The sequence below is a fragment of the Danio aesculapii genome, chromosome 4, assembly GCF_903798145.1.
Source record: "Danio aesculapii chromosome 4, fDanAes4.1, whole genome shotgun sequence".
NCBI lineage: Eukaryota > Metazoa > Chordata > Actinopteri > Cypriniformes > Danionidae > Danio > Danio aesculapii.
The window spans coordinates 10,811,279-10,831,859 of NC_079438.1; the positions used below are offsets into that span (position 1 = coordinate 10,811,279).

At 38.1% G+C, this 20,581-nt stretch overlaps 1 pseudogene; it reads left to right on the forward strand.

Annotated features, from left to right (window-relative positions):
* The first annotated feature begins 6,737 nt into the window (after positions 1 to 6,737).
* LOC130222068 (gastrula zinc finger protein XlCGF57.1-like) overlaps positions 6,738 to 20,581 on the forward strand; it is a 110,361-nt pseudogene continuing 96,517 nt past the window's right edge.

Sequence of the window (20,581 nt, forward strand, 5' to 3'; positions counted from 1 at the left end):
TGGAATCAGGGGAAGTGGGTACACTGACTTGGCTGGTTCCAGAGTTCAGAGAGGAATTCAGAGGTTTTTTTTTTTATATTTTGGGAAGTGTATTAGCTGCCAAATGAAGGAATTTAAAAAGCTTACAGCAGCTGGTATTCCCAGGCGGTCTCCCATCCAAGTACCAACCAGGCCCAACCCTGCTTTGCTTCCGAATTCAGATGAGATATTTTAATTTTTTTTTAATTAAAATCAAATATTTACATTTTTACAAAGAAATGATCACATCACACAAAAATCACATGATAGTTACAACACTCATTATTAGACTTCATATTTTTCCCATAACCAACTTAAGATGTTGTCCTTGTATTCAACTATTACGTTCCCTTTTACCATTATTTCTATAAATACATCCTCCTTTTCTTGTACTATAAAATAGTTGAATGTCAATTTTACAGCCATCTCCATTCTGTTTTTAAACATACGCCATATATCCACTCTCTTCCCATCATGTTTAGCCATATTTCTCCTTATCCAAATCACATACTTAGCAATTGTTATACATAGATTAAAAGCATACATACCACATTCATTTTGACCAAATAAACGAAAACGGTTTTCTAAAAAAAAAAGAAAAAAAAAAAAAAAGGTTAAGAATATTATTTATTACAAAGTTTTGCAGGCTCTAGAGTGCCCTGATTTCTTAATGGTGTAACTTAAAATTCTATTCGAGGGGTAAAATTAAATGAATTTTCGATAAGTATCGTTAATAAAATATTTATAATATGAACTTGCTTTTTGTTATATCTTTACCTGCTTTGCACACTTATGCGTGCTCTCTCACCAGCAGCAGTTGATTGACACACATTGCTTAAAGGCGCTACACACACAGCCCCACACCTTGGTATGGAGCGGCAAGTGCTGAAACACGCAACCAGTTTTATTTGTTGTCGATTTGCGTGTTGTTCCTTTTTTAAAGTGTCTTTTATTTTTTAAATCTCTCAAATTAGGCTCTTTTAGGTTATTAGGAGATATTAGTTCAATTATGCGCCGTAGGCCATTGACCAACACCCCCTGCATACAGTTTAGGCTACACACTGCAGGTCTACAGTTCTGATGTGTTATGAATTGTTTTAGTTTTTATTGTAAAATATACATTATAATCCAGTACAAAGTAAAATAATATTTATTACTGGCCATTGGCAGCGTATAGCCGTTAAGCTTAAATAGTCGAAGTGTGTTTTTATTAATATTAAAACAAATTACAAAATAGCAAACTTTTGATTTTATTTCGTTTCCGTGTATTTTTATCAAACAAAAAATGCTATTGTATTTTGGTTTGAATTTGATTAGAAATGTAATATTTAGGCAACACTACTTCTACATACCTGTAACACTGGGAGCGACAGAGACAACTGTGGTTTAGGATCCACGTGCAGGTTTATTCAAACTCAGGGAGGCAATGGTCAACACAGGTGCAAACAGATGTATGAAGGCAGTCCAGAATCGTAGTTAAACACAGGCGAGAGATCGGTAGACAGGCGGCAGACAAGGAGAAAGGGAAACCAGGCAAAGATAAAACACGGCGAAACTAGACTAGGAAACCGTGTTGTAGTGTCACTATACAGATAACAAGACTCGGCAAAGGCAGGTAGTGTGTGTTGTTTAAATAGTGTGTGTAATCAGTCTCTGACAATCCTCAGCTGGTGCAAATGTAATCAGTCAAAATGAGGAAGCATGTGTGTTTGTGAACGGAGTGCATGTATGAAAATGTAGTCCATGAATGGTGGATTTGTAGTCCATAGGTTATTGTGAGGGTGAGTGCTTACCAGCGACCTCTGGTGGTTAGAGATCGCTGGTAATCATGACAATAACATTGGCTCTGATTGCGTTTTTAGAGATATCCTAGATAGACTTTTGGCTGAAAAACATTACCTGTTCATTTCAGTGCTGTATTTTGACATTTCACAAGGGCTTCAGCTGGTACCGGCCTCAATTTCGCGACTTGATGTTTATGTGGTGTCTACATATCAATGTCTGGATGACAGCGAGAGCGAGATGAGATGAAACCTCAGATTCAATGTGCAGCTGCACAGTTTCTGCATATTTTGACCATAGGCTCATCTAAATTTAAATATTGTCGAAATATTGCCAGAGAGAGGAAGTAAATTTTGATTTTGGAAGAGAGCTGCTTCAGTAATGAAAGACACAGTTGGTGGACACACACACGCACGCACACACACACAGGATACACTTATAGGCCTATTCATTATTGATTTATTTACATTAAACGCACAGTAATTAAATTTAAAAAAGAAAGGCATTACTTCAGAAAAAGTGCTCACTGCTGTTTCCGCTATTTATGTGGTTGTTTTGTTTTTCTGCCATTTGCTTGTCAGTGGTGCTGCATTGCTGGATTACTTTTGTTCAGAGATTAAGATTAGGACTTCATTCATTCATTTTCTTTTCGGCTTAGTCCCTTTATCAATCCGGGCTCACCACAGCGGAATGAACCGCCAACTTATCCAGCACGTTTTTACGCAGCAGATGCCCTTCCAGCTGCAACCCATCTCTGGGAAACATCCATACACACTCATTCACTACAGACAATTTAGCCTACCCCATTCACCTGCACCGCAGGTTTTTGGACTGTGGGGGAAACCGGAGCACCTGGAGGGAACCCACCTGAACGCAGGGAGAACATGCAAACTCCACACAGAAACACCAACTGACCCAACCGAGGCTCAAACCAGCGACTTTCTTGCTGTGAGCTGACAGCACTACCTACTGCGCCACTGCGTCACCCCAAGATTAGGCCTACTGTATATAGCCAATTTCAGTTATTTAGCGTAATGTATAGTTATTTAGTTTAATTAGAGTAATTTATAAATATATAAATTATTTAGTGCTTTTTGGATTTAGGCATAGGCCGAGTATAAAACTTAACATTACTTGTAAATACAAAAGATTATACGGTTTAGTTTAGTTTTTTTATGGTACTGTATTGCATGTTGAATGTTACAATTACAAAGATTTTTATTAAACAAGTGCACTAGCACAAGATATTTGTGTAGGTGTAAAAATATAAAATATTAATTCTCATATTCTTGCCTTATTTATCTTTAATGTAAATATAAAACACTATGCAATGCGTGGTTTACCTAAGAAAAAAAGGCGCAGCAAGGCAAAAAGTTAGTCTAGTGCCCTGTATTGGATAGATTAAGTGATAGATTGTGTGTGCATTTTATTAACATTGACACTACTTTTACGATTGATTAAACTAGGGATGCTAACGATTATTCGATTGATTTATTGTCGGTAACCCTTCAAACCCAATAGACCTCATCGATGACCGATTAAGCATGGGTAATTAAGTTATGCTTTGCGCTGTGAGACGCGTCCCTGAATTCATACATTACATAATCAAGTGTGTGCAGTTTACGTTACTTTATGGAGTCGTGCACTCTCTTGATTGTGAATATTGGGGACACATAAAACCCTGTTATGCACAGATCTCGTTTATGTCCGCTGGTGCTGCCGTTAATCTGCAGGTCAAGTAATCAAAAAGTAGGCTACATGACGTTTAATTACGGGCAGGTTAATAAGACCAAACACTGGTTGTGCAAACCTTAACTACTCCCTCTAAAATATTAGTGTTTCAAGCTATATTATCTTTTTATAGACTGGCATAGGCCTAAATAGGCATCACGGTCAGACATTTAGAGTTTATATAAAACGAGCGCTTACCTCATTTCACTGAGATCATTATGAGGATCATATTGCATATTCGGGTAAGCAGCCTAGTAAATAATGTACTTTATTAATGGATTGTTTATAAGGACTAAGCTATTAAATACTGTAATTCTCCGAATGGAAAATGCTTGGGTTGTTTGATAATATCTATCATATCATGCAAAACTTTATCTATCATGTTTATGATCTGCCCCTCATCCTTCAATATTACAGATCGATTTATCAGATGATCTGTCATAAGAGAAATGTTAACAAGAGGATTTTCTTCATGGAGACCCATCTAAAAACAATCGACAATCAACAATCAATAATTCATTTAGTATAAATACAAGTTTTAGTAACAATAACTTATACCGAAACATACCTTTGTACATGAAAGAGCAGGTTCTCGGTAACCTTTAAGACAAGCTCATCGCATAAGAAACGACTCTCGCTTATGATGTCCGCTTCGCGGGCATTTCACGTTGTATGCGTCACCGTCACATTTGTACCCAGGCTTTAAATTAATGCTTTTTGTCTCCAAAATTCATATAATAAAGAGAACGATAAATTAACGTTATTAACCGGTTAACTGTAAACGTTTCTCTTCAGAATGATTAAAGTTGATCTTTTTTTTTCATTTCTGTTCCTGAAAAATGTCATTCGTTTCCGTTTTTCGTTTCTGTTCCTTGAACCGGTTTGGAGCCCTGCTTAAAATATTGTAATTATTATACTTGTATAATATAGACCTATACATTATTGGCAGCAATGTATTATCTAATTTCAATTTTGCATTTATATGTTATTTTATTTCAAATGTTTAATAAATGTTTATAATAATTTACTAATTAAATTTACTCTAATATTGCAGAAAACACATTATGTTTACCAATCACACTAACAATAACACTAACCTGCTTCTTTATAAAGGATAAAAATGGAATAAAAAGTGTACTTAAACGAAGAGGCACCAGTTCCAGCTGCCACAAAATAATATATATAGAATAATATAGGTTGCTCAAGTCAAAAAGACAGAGAAGCAGGGATAACAGCAACAAACATTTTAAAAGAAAGAGCGATAGACTCTGTTGAACTCATAAAATGCACAGACATACATTCAACATGTGTCTACCTCACGGACAGGTCTTACAGTTGTTGTTTTTTTTTTTTTTGCATCCAACCAAACAGATGGGAGTTGAATTAAAATAGATAGACGGATTGACATTTTAATGAATGAAATAAAAAAGTATAGGAATAAAATGTAAAAGGCAAATGTATAATTTGAATGGTTTAGAGTAATGGTTGATTTTTATAATTGTCTATACTCTATTTGTATACTTTTATTTATTTATGTATTTATTTTTTGTTTGTTTGTTGTATTGTTTATCTGTTAGAACTCATATTAAATTGCTACCAACAGCAAGTGACAGAATGTCTTTCTTTCATTCCAATTACAGCAAATAACTCCAGCAAGTCCTGCAGGAATTATAAAATCCTGCAGGATTTGTCACTTGCTTGGATCCATTGTAAAACCTGTAAGAAATCCCTGCACATATCGTCAATGTGTCCTCCGGGATTTTATCATTCCTGCAGAATAGCAGCTATCCTGCCGGGAAAATAGATAATTCAGGATTCCCGTATAAAGCACTGCATGATTCTAAAACCTGTAGGAATTGCCTGCACATATTGTCGTTTTGTCCTGCAGGATTTCATTATTCCTACAGGATACAAGCAGGTTCCTGCAGAAAAAAGGAAAATCCTGCAGGATTCCTGCAGGCTATTTTTGGAAGGGTAGGACAATCAACAGCTGATCATTTACTGAAAGAAGATCTAAAACTTATGATTAAATAGAGATTTATCTGAAAATGAAGGAAGAGCACTAATCACATGAGGCATTGATAATCACTGGCAAAAACATCTGAAACTCTTATAAATATTGAATATTTAATTAAAGTTAAAACAATGACCAGTAAAAACAGGACAGAATTCAGATTAATAATATTATAACTTAAGGACACATAAGACTCAATAATACATTCATTATGAGTAAATTGAATACAGATAAATGTTACATATAAAAAGAAATATACAGCACAATCTAATAAACTGAAACTGAAAAAAAAAAAAAACATAGAAAGAATAAACTCAATGAATGTCAACTCAAATTATGCAGGAACTGAAATACCTTAGGTATTTTAGGAGTCGATCAGCAGAAGAAACTCAAACAGGTTTAGAACAAGTAGAGGATGAGTAAATAACAAATTGTAATTTTTATGTGAACTACCCCTTTAATGCTTCTGTAAGTAAAGGTAAATTAAATATTATTACTGAAGATATTGCTAAAGAATGGCAGGAAATGTGGAACACAGATAATAAGAGACAACATGTGAAAAAAAAGAAACCCTATATAAGCTTATGAAGTTGTAGAAATAGAAAAAAGAGGTCATAATTATGAGGATGAGATTTGGACTCAGATATTAATAGGAAGTAATGTGTTTTTAAAGGTTTGTGTGTGTGAGAGAGAGAGAGAGAGAGAGAGAGAGAGAGCGCAGATATAGTGTAAAGTGACTGCAACAGTAAGTGGCAAAAAAGCAAAACAAAAAAGACTTTTATTTTGGCGTAGTGAGTGACGTCATCAGGCGGCGCCGCTTCAGCGCTGTGATTCAACTGGAGAAAGGTTTGTGTTTTAAAACATTTTCAGATATAAACCGATTTAAATTTAAAGTTCTAAAGTTTTAGGTTTTATATACGATGCTAAATTATGTTCCTGTTGTTGGAAATATTATTTAAACCCTTTATACAACGTAGTACTATTTTATTCTCAGTAACTGAGGGCTATTGTTTGAATAAAGTAACAAAAAGTGTGTAATAAGTGTTTTAAAGAAACATTTTACCTGATTTCTTTTTGTTAATTACTCTCATATAAAGAAACTGTTGAAGAGAAGTTATTTTGTTTCTGTTCATTGTTTTATTTATTTTAAGCAGAACTTTTTTATTGTTTTGTTCATTTTAAACAGGATAAAGTGTTCAAACACAGAAAAACTCCTGCTGAAGCGACTGATCTCCACACTGTTATAAAGATGGCGTTTATTAAAGAGGAGAGTGAAGATGTGAAGATTGAAGAAACATTCACAGTCAAACATGAAGATCTGCAGGAACAAACAGGTTGGTTTTCATTCTCAAAGACCAACTCAGTCATCTGATCCTCATTCAGATATATTTTAATAATAAGAATACTAAATTAAATCCATCTTGCAGCCCTGAGTGTGCTGCCTAGTTCTCCTAAATGCACATAAGCACTCATTGAAAGACAGGAATGAGTTTATTTCATCACTTGTTCTCATGTCTTTTGTCATTCTTTTATGTATTATTAGTCTCCCATTTTCTCTACCTTCTTAAGGTTATTGCTTTTCTTGTTCTCCTACTGTTTGTAAAGCATCCTTGAGCACTGGCGCTATATAAAATAAATAAAAACAATACATTTAAAAAAAGTTTAACTGAGCTGAGGATATTTGGCCTACAGTATTCTCATAGAAGATATCTGCTATTACAGTGATGTTGGCTTAGTACTTTCCATTTGCATATGTCACGTTGATCACAATTACAACTTCTTTATGGGTTTAAACTTGTTTCTAGTAGTTGTTACTAGTTCTCACAGATAGTATCTAGAATTACATCATTATTATAATAACTAATTACCAGGGCTATTGTGTTTAAACAGGGTTTCAGCTGGGTCTTAAAATGTCGTAAATTCCAAAATCAAAAATTTAGGCCTTAAAAAGTCTTAAATTGAATGAAATATTGTGTTGTAGGTCTTAAATCTTTTTTAAACAAGTCTTCATTTACCTTTGTTCATGTTTTGCTATCCAATCTGGCCAAAGCCCATGCAATCACCAACAATCCATCTCAATAAAACTTTTCATTCAAAAAGGTCATTTTAACTCTATTCACTATAACTCTATAACTATTTTAAGGTTATTTATCATAATGGTTTAATTATTTTCCTTACAATAACATTTGTTTAAACGTGCTCCATGTATTTACTGCTGAGGACCTGGACAGATTATTGTGCATAGATTTAGTTTATTATAGTTTTTAAAACTTTTAAAACATTTGTTCATTTTTTATTATTTTTATGAAGGTTATTTTGGAAAAAAAAGTGTATGGATACAAGTAAAGCTTGCTTGTTTTTACTCAATATTTAAAATCTTTTGCTAAGAAATATCTAATATATATATATATATATATATATATATATATATATATATATATATATATATATATATATATATATATTATTTATTAATTTATTACTGTATTATTAAATGTATTAAATTATAATTTTTTTTGATAGGGCAAATTAAAATCTAATTCCATCTGGGCCATTTAAAAAATTCCTTTAGGCCTTTATGAGTCTAAAATTTCATTCATAATGGTCTTAAAAAGTCTTGCATTTAACTTGGTAAAACCTGCAGAAACCCTGGTTTAAAGTATGTCAGAAAACTTGGATGGCCCCAATTGTTGAATGAAATGGACACTAAAATAATTAATAATTATAAAACATTGTACAGTATTCTAAACTATATGATGATGTTGTGGGACGACATGAAGCAAAACAAACAAATTATAGTGGAACAATAACGTTTAGCATTGCACTGACTACAACTGGCCAACAAACTAGTCTAAAAATGACTTTTGCTGCTTAAGAAATGGATTACAGCATGCTGATGATATGCAAACATTTGAGTGTAAAGTTCCGCAGTATTGACCATATTCTTCACGTACCAGCAGGCGCTGCCATTGGAATCTTTTTGCTTGAGACTTTTTTTAATAAATTGCCTACATTTCAGTCTCACAAAGAAAAATATACTTGAGAACTAGAAATAACATCAACGAACATGTACTATAGTCAATCAAATCGACCTTTAGCGCATCAATAGCTTATAGGACTGCACTGTTATCACGCGCCAGAGCTGTCTCTTTTTTTTAGGTGCTGCTTGCACTTCCGGGTTAGCATTAGCATGGAGGCTAGTAGCGGATTCCACTTCTCTACAGTTGCTTCGGCCTTTATTCATCCTGATTCAAGTCGAATTACGCTCAACAGCTAGACTCCGACACCTAAACGCTTATTTTCCAGTATATGTAGGTTTAAGATAATAGTATTTAGGATAAGAGCAATATTAAACGAAATTTTAAGTTTCATGTGAGTACCTCAACAGTTTGCGTCTTTACATGGCGCCGCTCCAACCGGAAGTCCAAAACAAACAATATAACAATAATCACAATGACACGCAAAAACGCACATGAAAGTGAAAGGAAAAAATGCAAATGATTTCAGGCCAGCAGATTCATCAGATTTGAAAACGGGGAAAAAAATAATGATAATAATAGTACGGGGAGGAAACAAAACAAGAGAAATAAAATAATAATTTGGGCAATGAAAACAAAAACTTTTGCTTCTTACCCACGGATCGGAGGGGTCAAGGGACATGAGAGGGGAATGGCGAATGTGGTTTCCCCGCACTTCAACAGTTCAGTCAACTTCTCTTTCTTCCGCACTCCACATAATGCTGCCCTCTTCACATCTCCTGCTCCTCCTTTATACTCTCACCCATTTCCTTTTTGCCGTCCTCTGAGTGGAGACAAATTAAACAATGTTGATTGTCGTCACAGAAAACACCAACAATAACAAATGCATGATTATAAAATGGATGAAATTGACCCAACAGCACACAAGGGGAAAGGTGCACACTCCATCCTTCATGCAAATGCTGTACCTGTCTCCACTCTCTTCCTAACAAAGTGGACAAACTACTTCTACTCACATGCAAAAACAAGAACTCTTAACAACTCTGCTGCACTGTGTTTCATGGAAACCTGGCTAAACGAAGCCATTCCGGACAGCGCATTACACCTACCGGACTTTCAGCTGTACAGAGCAGATCGCGATACGGAGTCAATGGGCAAAACGCGCGGCTGTGGGACATGCTTTTACATCAACAGAAGGTTGTTTACGGATGTAACTGTGTTAAAGAAGACGTACTGTCCTAATGTGGAAGTGCTTTTCATTAACTGTAAGCCGTTTTATTCACCGCGTATTTTCCTCGTTCATTCTCGTCTGTGTTTACATTTCACCGCAAGCACACGTGAGTACTGCACTGCAACAGCTGGCTGATCTGATCACAGAGACAGAACAGCAACATCCTGACTCTTTTTTTTTATCATTCTTGGTGACTTTAATCAGGCAAAACTCACACATGAGCTGCCTAAATTCAAACAGCACATTACATGCCCCACCAGAGGCAATAACATTTTGGACCATTGCTACACCACAATAAAGGATGCATATCGCTCCGTCGCCAGAGCAGCTCTAGGACTCTCCGATCACTGCCTGGTTCATCTTATTCTAACTTACAGGCAAAAACTTAAAACTACTAAGCCAGTATTAAGGACTGTTAAAAGATGAACTAACAACACAGAGAAGGTCTTACTCCCTACACAGCCATTAACACCACATCAACACAGTCCGGACCATCTCCCTACACAGCCATCAACACCTCCAGCCATTTTCCTCTCCCCCTGCACTTCAGATCAGTGAGAAGGAAAGCACCAGGCCCAGACAGTGTTTCACCAGCCTGTCTGAGAACCTGCGCTGACCAGCTGGCTCCCATTTTCTCACAGATCGTCAACAGATCACTGGAACAGCGCAAGGTTCCATCCTGCCTTAATCGTTCCACTATCATCCAATTCCGAAGAAGCCAAAGATTACAGGGTTCAGTGACTACAGACCTGTTGCCTTAACATCTGTGGCCATGACGTCATTTGAAAGACTGGACTGGACCCCCTGCAGTTTGCCTATAGAGCTAACCGGTCTGTGGATGATGCAGTCAACATGGGACCGCATTATACCCAACAACATCTGGACAAACCAGGGAACTACACAAGGATCCTGTTTGTGGACTTCAGTTCTGCCTTTAACACCATCGTCCCATCACTGTTCGAGTACAAACTGGCCCAGCTCTCTGTTCCTAGCTCTGTCTGTCAATGGATCACCAGCTTTCTGACAGATAGACAACAGCTAGTCAGAATGGGCAAAATCACATCTGACAGTCGCACCATCAGCACTGGTGCCCCCCAAGGATATGTTCTCTCTCTACTGCTCTTCTCCCTGTACACCAACGACTGCACCGCAAAATACCTCTCCATCAAACTCCTTGAGTTTGCAGATGACACTACTGTTATCGGCCTCATCCAGAACGGTGACGAGTCTGCATACAGACAGGAGGTGGAGCGGCTGGCTTTATGGTGCAGATACAACAACCTGGAGCTGAACACGCTCAAAACAGTGGAGATAATAGTGGACTTTAGGAGAACCCCCTCCACTCCCCCACTCACCATCATGAACGGCACTGTGGCTGCAGTAGAGTCATTCAGGTTCCTGGGCACCACCATCTCTCAAGATCTGAAGTGGGACATTCACATAGACTCTATTGTGAAGAAAGCCCAGCAGAGACTGTACTTCCTTCACCAGCTGAGGAAGTTCAACCTTTCACAAGAGCTGCTCGTACAGTTCTCAGCTGTTATCCAATCCATCCTCTGTACTTAAATAACTGTCTGGTTCGGCTCAGCTGCCAAAACCGACCTCCGTAGACTACAGCGAATAGTCCGAATTGCTGAACGAATCACTGGAACTACCCTTCCTACGCTTCAAGAACTGTACATTTCCATAGTGAGTAAAAGGGCTCGCAAAATCACTCTGGACGCCTCGCACCCAGCACACTTCCTGTTCGAACTGTTACCGTCTGGTTGGCGCTTTAGAGCACCAAGCACAAAAACAGCCAGACACAGGAAAAGTTTCTTTCCTCAGGCTGTCTACCTTATGAACCGTTAAATATCCCCCAACTGTGCAATAAGTGTGCAATACTTTCTCATACGCACTTGTACACAGCACCTTATATCAATATACAATACAATACATTCTACATTTGCACAGAACACCGTATAACCTGAATATTTATAACATATCTGTACACACAATTCAACACCCAGATTACTGACTAACTGCATCTCTGTTTAATGTTTATTGTCTTTTTTATCTATATATATTTTTTTCATATTTATTTTGTGTTGTCACTTGTCACTTTATGTACACTGGAAGCTTCTGTAGCCAAAACAAATTCCTTGTGTGTGTGAAGCTCACTTGGCAATAAAACTGATTCTGAATATATACAAATAATAATAGGCCATTTACAGCGTTCAAAACTCTGTCTTATCAATATGACTAAAGTGACTTTTATGATCAAATATGTAAGAAAGTCTGAAAACTGGACTGACAGTTTAAATTTACTATAACTTCTTTGTTAAGCGGCTTTAACACGATTTACCTTGTAAAAGCACTAGATAAATAAAGATGAATTGAATTGAATCTTAAATGTGTACACATTAATGGACCAAACAAAATAAGATCTGATTTATTTTACATTTAATGTGCATCAAAATTACAGTGTGTGTAGCCGATGTTTCCACTGTCTTTTCACTTTTCAGATTTTGATGAGAGTTTTTAAGACTTAATGAAAACTAATGTTTTTTTATTATTATTACTTCAGACCTAATTGAAGAGAATGAGGGGAGTAAAGAGGAGGAACATCATGTCAAAATTGAGGAAAAAACTCATTTACAGACTGATGGTGTTTTGAAAAGGAGAGACAAGAATCGTTTCACCTGTACCTGCACTCTGTGTGGAAAGAGTTTTGGAAGAAAAAGCTATCTTAAGATTCACACGATGATCCACACTGGAGAGAAACCATTCACATGCACTCAGTGTGGGAAGAGTTTCAACCAATCATCAAACCTTAATCTACACGTGAGGATCCACACTGGAGAGAAACCATTCACATGCACTCAGTGTGGGAAGAGTTTCAGCTGCTCATCACACCTTAATCTACACATGAGAATCCACACTGGAGAGAAACCATTCACTTGCACTCAGTGTGGGAAGAGTTTCAACCAAATATCAAACCTTAATCTACACATGAGAATCCACACTGGAGAGAAACCCTTCACATGCACTCAGTGTGGGAAGAGTTTCAGCCAATCATCATCCCGTAATCAACACATGAGGATCCACACTGGAGAGAAACCATTCACTTGCACTCAGTGTGGGAAGAGTTTCATCCGCTCATCATCACTTAATCTACACTTGATGATCCACTCTGGAGAGAAACCATTCACTTGCACGTAAGCCGCGGTCACACTGGACTTTTCTCACCCATAGACTTCCATTCATACGCACGCGAATGCATCAGACCGAAAATGCAAGTTTTGCAGTTCACTGCGTTGCAAAGTTCAAGGTTGGTGAACTCTGACCTGCGAAATCGCATCACTTTTACTGTGTGAGACCAATCGAAGATCAAGACATGACCTCTCTGGACAGAAATTTAAAATATGGACCAATCGCTCACTTTTTTAATGTCTAATTATCTTGTTTAATCCCGCCCCTTTTCACAGCGACGTACTACAGAATTTTGCATGCTCAAACTGTAGTGTGACCGCAGCTTCGGTGTGGGATGAACTCCTCAGACCTTAATAAACAAATGAAGACCCACTCTGGAGAGAAACCATTCACATCCACTCAGTGTGGGAAGAGTTTCAATATTAATACACTGTGATGATCCCAAGACTCCAGATTGGAGTATGTGGTAAATCCTGATTGGATGCCTGCATTACTCATCAATAGGTATATAAAAGTTGTTGTGCTAGCTACCCCAGGACGCTGTGGCTACTCAGGAGTCCTCATGTCAAGACTTGCCATCTCATTGACTCTTTAACCTTATGGTTTTGTTTTGCATTACTTATATCATGTAGTTAAAGTGTTGTTGTGATTATATCCTAAGTTCTTTATATTCATTGTTATCCCTAGACATTTGTTGGTTGCTTTGATTGATTGTTCTATGAGTTACATTTTATAATAAATAATTAGCATTCAGGCTTTTTTGTTGGGTCATCTTTCTTTCATGAAGTGACTCAAACAAGGGGGTCATAACACTTTGTAAAATGTGTCCGGTTGTATCCGAGACCTTGTCCTTTCAGTCATGACCATAGGTGAGAGTAGGAACCTAGATTGAGCGGTAAATTGAGAACCTAGCCTTTCGTCTCAGCTCCTTCACCACAACAGACAGTCACATCAACTGCATTACTGCTGCCGCTGCACTGATCCATCTTTAAATTTCACATTCCATTCCTCATGAAAAAAAACGCAGATACTTGAACTCTATTTGGGGTGAGGACTCTCCTCCAAACTGGAGATGGCCACCTTTTTCCAGTCAAGCACCATGGTTTCTGACTTACAGGTGCTGTTTCTTTCCCTGCCATGTCACACTCAGCAGCAAACAGTCCCACTGCATGCTGAAGGTCCATGTCCTATGAAGCCAAAAGGACAACCTTATTTGCAAATGGCAGAGACAGTCCTAGCCTACACCTAAAACTCTGTCAGTAAAAATTATTATATTTTTTAGATCAGCCTCAAAAATAACAGATTTACAAAATAAAATGAAAAAATAGATGGATGGCTAGACATTGTAGTGGTGGAAGGGGAAGTAGGATGGCTTGTTCAACCATAAACCAAGATGGAGCTCTCTCAGGAGGGATGCACCAGTGCGCCAGATGTCTCAAGCTGAAGGCGTAATATTGAAATAAATGCTCAAGAAGCCCTAACCCATTTTTATCAACTGGCTGTTGCGATGTACTCCTATGCCACCTAGGGTACTTATTGTTCCAGTGAATTAATTGACTAAATTATCAAACTGTTTTAAATATTGTAAAGAAATATTTACAGCGATATATTGAAGTAGAGAAGTAACTTTAGGAAGGCAATTCATTTTAAGTATGATAGTTTGTTATTTTGAGTACCTCAGAGCAGTGGTTCTCAATTCTGGTGGTTGTGCAAAATGAGTTGACAACCATCCAAAATTAATTTTAGCTCTTATTACTAGATCTTAGAATCTCAGATTTGGCTTATCTTTAACTGCTTAAGATCAATTTGCACCAGATCAGCAAGAGACAATATTTGTTTGAGTTTCCTTCGCCGACTGGCCTCAACGAAACACGGCGTTCCTAATTGATTGGTGACTCCGCTTCAGTGACGTCATTGGGATTCACCCGCTTGTGATTGAAAGTTGTCCTGGGTTACCGGGGTGACAGACTCAGCTGAGAGTCGGTTTGCAGAAGTTTTTGCGGTTTAGGCGGTTCCTAAACTTTAAGAGGTTGCAAGGAAAGTATTTGTGGAGGTGCAGTGTCCAAGAACAAGGTGAGAGGGGGCAAAGAGCAGCAGCGAGCATGAGCAAGCTAATTCAAAAAGCAAAGTTTTACTGTTGCAGTAGGTTTTTAAGTGATCTGGTTTGGTCCATCCCAATGGTACTGTCTTCCAATAAGCAGTTGTCATGGAGGGCGGGCCCATGCCCCATGCCATTATGCTCAGGGTATGTCATTAACAGACTGCTTGGTAATTTCATGTGGTAAAATATCTTGTAAGTTTGTTACTATCTTGCATCAAGTGTTACAAGACAAATACTGTTTCTTTTACTAGTTCTTCATTTACACCAATGTATTGCAAATATCACTAGCTCTAGTTTTGTACCAGACATCATATATTTCAGACACATACAGAAGGATTCATCTGCTATAAGGGTTAAAAAAAACCATTGATTAACTTGGTAGCAATAAACACAAGTAGTATTCAAAGAAAGCCACTGCCCCAGAGGGACACATTTAGTGATCTCTTTAGGTCTCTGGAGTTTTTTTTGAAGTAGCACACAATTCTTAAATTCACAAATTAATTTTTTGTTAATTCACAAATTGTCTTTTGAATTTATTTATTGGATTTTGTTAATGAATTTTGTGCATGGATTAATGGTATTTTGTTTTTTATTTTATTTTTGAGAATGAGAATCTTACATTTGAGAATCTTATATTTGAGAATCTTATATTTACATTAGTAATGGGAAGTTCGGATCATTTTACTGACTCGGATCTTTGAGTCTCGTTCATAGATGAACAAATCTTTTTTTCGAGGCATTTGGTTAATTTGGTTCAATTTGCCAAAATATATTTAAAATGTTACGAATTGCTTCCAAACACATCCACAACGAGCCCAAAAGGTTGATCGCACTACAAACAAGTCATAAATAGAATACTATAAGCAGGAGAAAATGCTCTTTTGTCTATGAAGGTATTTTTGGCTCTTTGCTCAGCTCACCTCTTCATGTCTTCAAATTTCAGTGGTTTGTTCATGTCACACTGACAGCCACAAATAATTCACAATGTACACAGTCTGAGCCAAAAGGAGCCATGATTAATTCACCTTTCGAGTCTTCTGGTCCTTGAGTCGTTCGTTCATCACGTGACAGAATGTAAAGAGAAATGACTCAGACCGAGGATTTGATAAATGAACGGATCAAATCTCTTTCTGGATCTAAATGCATATGATTGGCTTCTGTTTTTCACGTGACGAATGACTCAGACCAAGGACTCAATAAATTAACGGATCAAAACTCTTTCCGGCTCTAAACGCATATGATTGGCCTCTGTTTTTCACGTGTTGAATGAACGACTCAACTGAGGACTCGAGAAATGAAGGGATCAAATCTTTTTCCGGCTCAATTGTCTTTCTGGCTCTAAACGCATATGATTGGCTCATGAGGAACGAATGACTCAAAGACCTTCAGCAGTAGGTGGAGGTAAGAGGGTGCAGTGCCAGTGGTTTGAACTTGATACGAGCCTCTAGCGGTAACCAATGCAGAGAGATCAAGAGAGGAGTTACACGGGCTCTCATTAAAGACCAGGTGAGCTGCAGCCTTCTAGAGCATCTGTAGAGGATTAAGGGTACAGGATGGGAGTCCAGCCTTGAAATTACAAGAGTTTGCACTAAAATTTGTGGAGCATGTTAAGAAGAGTCAGATTTTTCTGACATTGAAAAGTGCAGATATGCATGATGGAGCTGTGTTAGCAATGTCCTCTTTGAAGGACAACTGATCATCCAGAATCACCCTAAGATTATTTACCGAACTACATGGGGTAATGGTGGATGATCCCAGCTGCATTGAGAAATTGTGTTTAATGTGTGGAGTTGCAGGGAAGGTGGTGTGTGCAGATGAGTAACCAGTTGGTGATGTTTTTTCCAAGCTGATATCCTTCAGGCAGTTTGATGCGAGTTAAAAATTTGGAAACTTAGTTGAAAACAGCCCTTTGTAGTGTTTTGGCGATAAATAGAAGAAGAGAGACTGGTCTGTATTTTTTATCCAATGAGGTTTTGAGTGATGGTTTTTGAACAGTGAGTTTACCCAGGCCTGTGTAACCCCGCTGGCCCTACACCACCCAACCCACTCCGAGCTGGGATTGAACTGGCGACCTTCCACATGGCAGTTGGTCTAACAAGGAGGCTAAAGACCATGGCCCCTAGCGCCTGTCGCCAGAGTACCTTTAGAGGTCAGAGTGAGGTTTACCTGCACAGCACTTTACTAACTGTCCTCTGTTACACCTACTTAAAAGTGGTTGGGAATGTGCCAGTGTGGAGTGTAGAAAGAGAGTGAATTTTTCTTCAGAGGGTGTTGTTTGATGGAGATTTAGGTTGGATTTGGTCGGAAATAGACTGCTCATTTGAGTGTTTTTTTGTGTAAAAAAGGAGGCCAAATCATCAGCCGATAAGGAGTTGGTGGAGGAGGACAGAACAGGGTCAAACAGGGCCGAATGGATTTGGGAGGCTAAATATGCCAGCTGGGTTTGGTATCTGCTAAGGTCAGTGGAAACGTTTGATTTGTGTCATGCTCTCTCTGTTGCCCTGGGTGCTGTTCGATGTTATCTTAGAACATGCCCTAACCCTAACACTAACCATTCTCTCAGATTATCCGACAGCCAGGGGTTAGAGGGAGTAGGGTGCATTGGTCTGGTGGAGACAGAACAGATATCACCTAGGCAGGATGTTAAAGTGGAACAGAGTGTTTCTGCTGCACTATTTACATCAAAAGTGAGAACTGTGTGTGAGGAATGAGAGGATGTAACAGTGGAGAGGAAGTGTGTGGAGGACAAACCAATTTTTACTAGTAGCAATTTAGTTGTTAAAAATCAACTATTGAATTCCTGATATCAACAATTAAGTCTGAATGGCAGCCTACATTTAAGTAGTAAAAATGCATTTGTTGATATCAAAAATTTAATTGTTGATATCAAATATGTAGTTTCGTCATCACTATACACTGGATTCAGATTTGTCTTCCAGTCCATCTCAGCAAGGACCAACGTTTATCCTTTATCTTATTATCCTTTTTTTCATTACTTTATTCATATGAGTATTTTAATCAGTATGTAATTTTTGAAGTGATTTTGACTAATGAATAAAGTTAAACATTACCTAATTTCACAATATATTGAGGAATTTTAGTGCTGTCGCCTTACAGGAAGAAGGTCGCTGATTCGAGTCTCGGCTGGGTCAGTTGGCGTTTCTGTGTGGAGTTTGCATGTTCTCTACATGTTCACATGGGTTTCCACGGGGTGCTCCGGTTTTCTCCACAAGTCCAAAGGTGTGAGGTACAGGTGAATTGGGTAAGCTAAATTGGCTGTAGTGTATGTGTGTGGATGGGAGTGTATGGGTGTTCCCCAATGATGGGTTGTGACATCTTTAAGGTTTGATTTTTACATGTCTTATCTCCTGGGGTCCAAAAATGTAGAGGCTGACTCCCCGTCATGTATAAGTAGGGTTGAACCCAGACCGACCCTTCTGGTTGAACTTGTGGTTGCAAGGGGTCGCTATGCCCACCAAATGCCCTAGTAACTTGTTTTTTTAGTACCTGAGTCAGTCCAGGCCAAGTTTTTATAGTAGGGGTCACTCATCTGAGGTAGCCTGTCACCCATGAGCAGATAGGACCTGTGGGTTAATGTAGCAATGGTTCTGGTGGCTCTCAATGGTGTGGAACACTGGTCAGTTTGTGTTGGCTTGTCACTGGGTTACCCCCATCCAGTGGCAACACAGTAGTCCTCAATGTGGTGGGCAGATTCTTGAAGGCTGCTCACTTTATTCCCCTCCCCAAATTACCTTAATCGAGGGAGACAGCAGCCATTGTCTTGGACCACGTCTTCCGTATTAATGTCCTCCTAGATGACATGGTTTTAGACGGGTTCCCAATTTGTGTCCAGGTTTCTGCTGACAGCTGGAGGCGACTGCTAGCCATTCTCATGAGCACCACCCACAGACCAATTGGCCAGGCCTGGCAAGCTAATCTGCGGCTGGAGAGGGTTCTGCGTTGTGTCGCATGCAGGGAACCATCATCTTGGAGTTCCAGATTAACCATGATCAAATATGCATATAACTCCTTTCCCATTTTGTCTATGGGCTTGTCTCCCTTTCAGTGCTGCTTAGGCAACCAGCCGCCTCTGTAGACTGATTTCACAAGGCCGCCATTTTAAAAGTGAAATTGAGACTGCTTTAGTAAGAAACCAGGAAATATCTCCTGGAGTCACACAGGGACATTGTGTACCTGGTTGTATATCTTAATCACACTCATTTCTGATGGGCACCAGTGAATACTATGGCAAATCAGTGCTGTTTAAGAACACGGTCATCGGCACCTAAACGTTAGTGTGAAATGGGTATTTTTTAAAACTACAGTACCAGGACAACACTATAACAGACAACACGAGGGTGTGCTACAGAGGACTGCATTGTTTTATCACTCACCTGGTAACATAGGCTAAAGCAAGGAATCGTCCTCACGGTGTTCACCTGGTGCCATAAGCTGAATCCTAGAAGGACACTTAAGCGTATTACTCTTAAAGAGATTGTAATTTAGTTTGATGCCTAATGTGCTTTTAATTGTTTAAATTAAACTGAACTGAATGATATTAAAGTGATGTTTACACCATCTGCATTTTGAAATTGCGACAACAGCTGGAGGTTTGTAGTCCACAGCATGTTGTTGCAATGTTTACAGTGCTGATCCTATACTTCTATGTTTTTTCCCACCACAGCCTAGCTTTCTTTCTTTAAAATGGTGGCCGTGTGAAATAAGCGTATTCTCTTTCCAAGAACCAGATGCAATTGTTCCCTCATGCATTCGTTCATTCAGAGATGCCTTCAGACATGGAGGATCACCAGAAAAGGACTGGCAATAGGAATGAAGCGTCTGCTCCCTGAATAAATGTGTGGTCAGAAAGTCTGGTTGTCTTCCAAAGACATTCCTCTCACACTTCGCTCACATTAATTGGGACCCAAATTCATTTGACCACTTCCCATTATCAAGGTGCTCAGTCCAGTGTTGGTTCAACTCAAATTAAGCTCTAAGTTTAAAAACATTCATCCGTTTTTTTTTTTTTTCAGGTGTTATTGATCGCGTGTGTGCATATTATTTTGTTATTTCTGCATTTGAGTTCACTCTTTTTTTTATTCTTTTTTTACTCATAACACAAGTATTTTCTTTCTTATTTGTGTTGAAAGGTTTTTAGATTTTGGCATGATGTCTAGCTTTTGAGGCTCTTTTGGTCTACTTCACTTTTTCAGGCAGGTCCTATTTAGGTGATTTCTTGATTGCGAACGTGTGGTAGTAATCAGGTCTGGGTGTGGCTAGAGAACTTGAAGTCGGTGTGATAAAATAAAGTTATGTTTTAATGGGGAAAATCATTTTCACATAGTGTTTTGTTTTGTTTTTAATAATAAAAACCTTCGTTTAAGAACTGCACAATGTGTTTAATTGTGTTATCTTTGACTATTATTTACATTTGTTTGATGAGCTGAAACAGTTGTGTTAGATTTCTGCATTGCATTTGTTACGCAGATTACTAAACCAGAGAACATTTGTCATTTAAAGGTGCAGATTTAAGG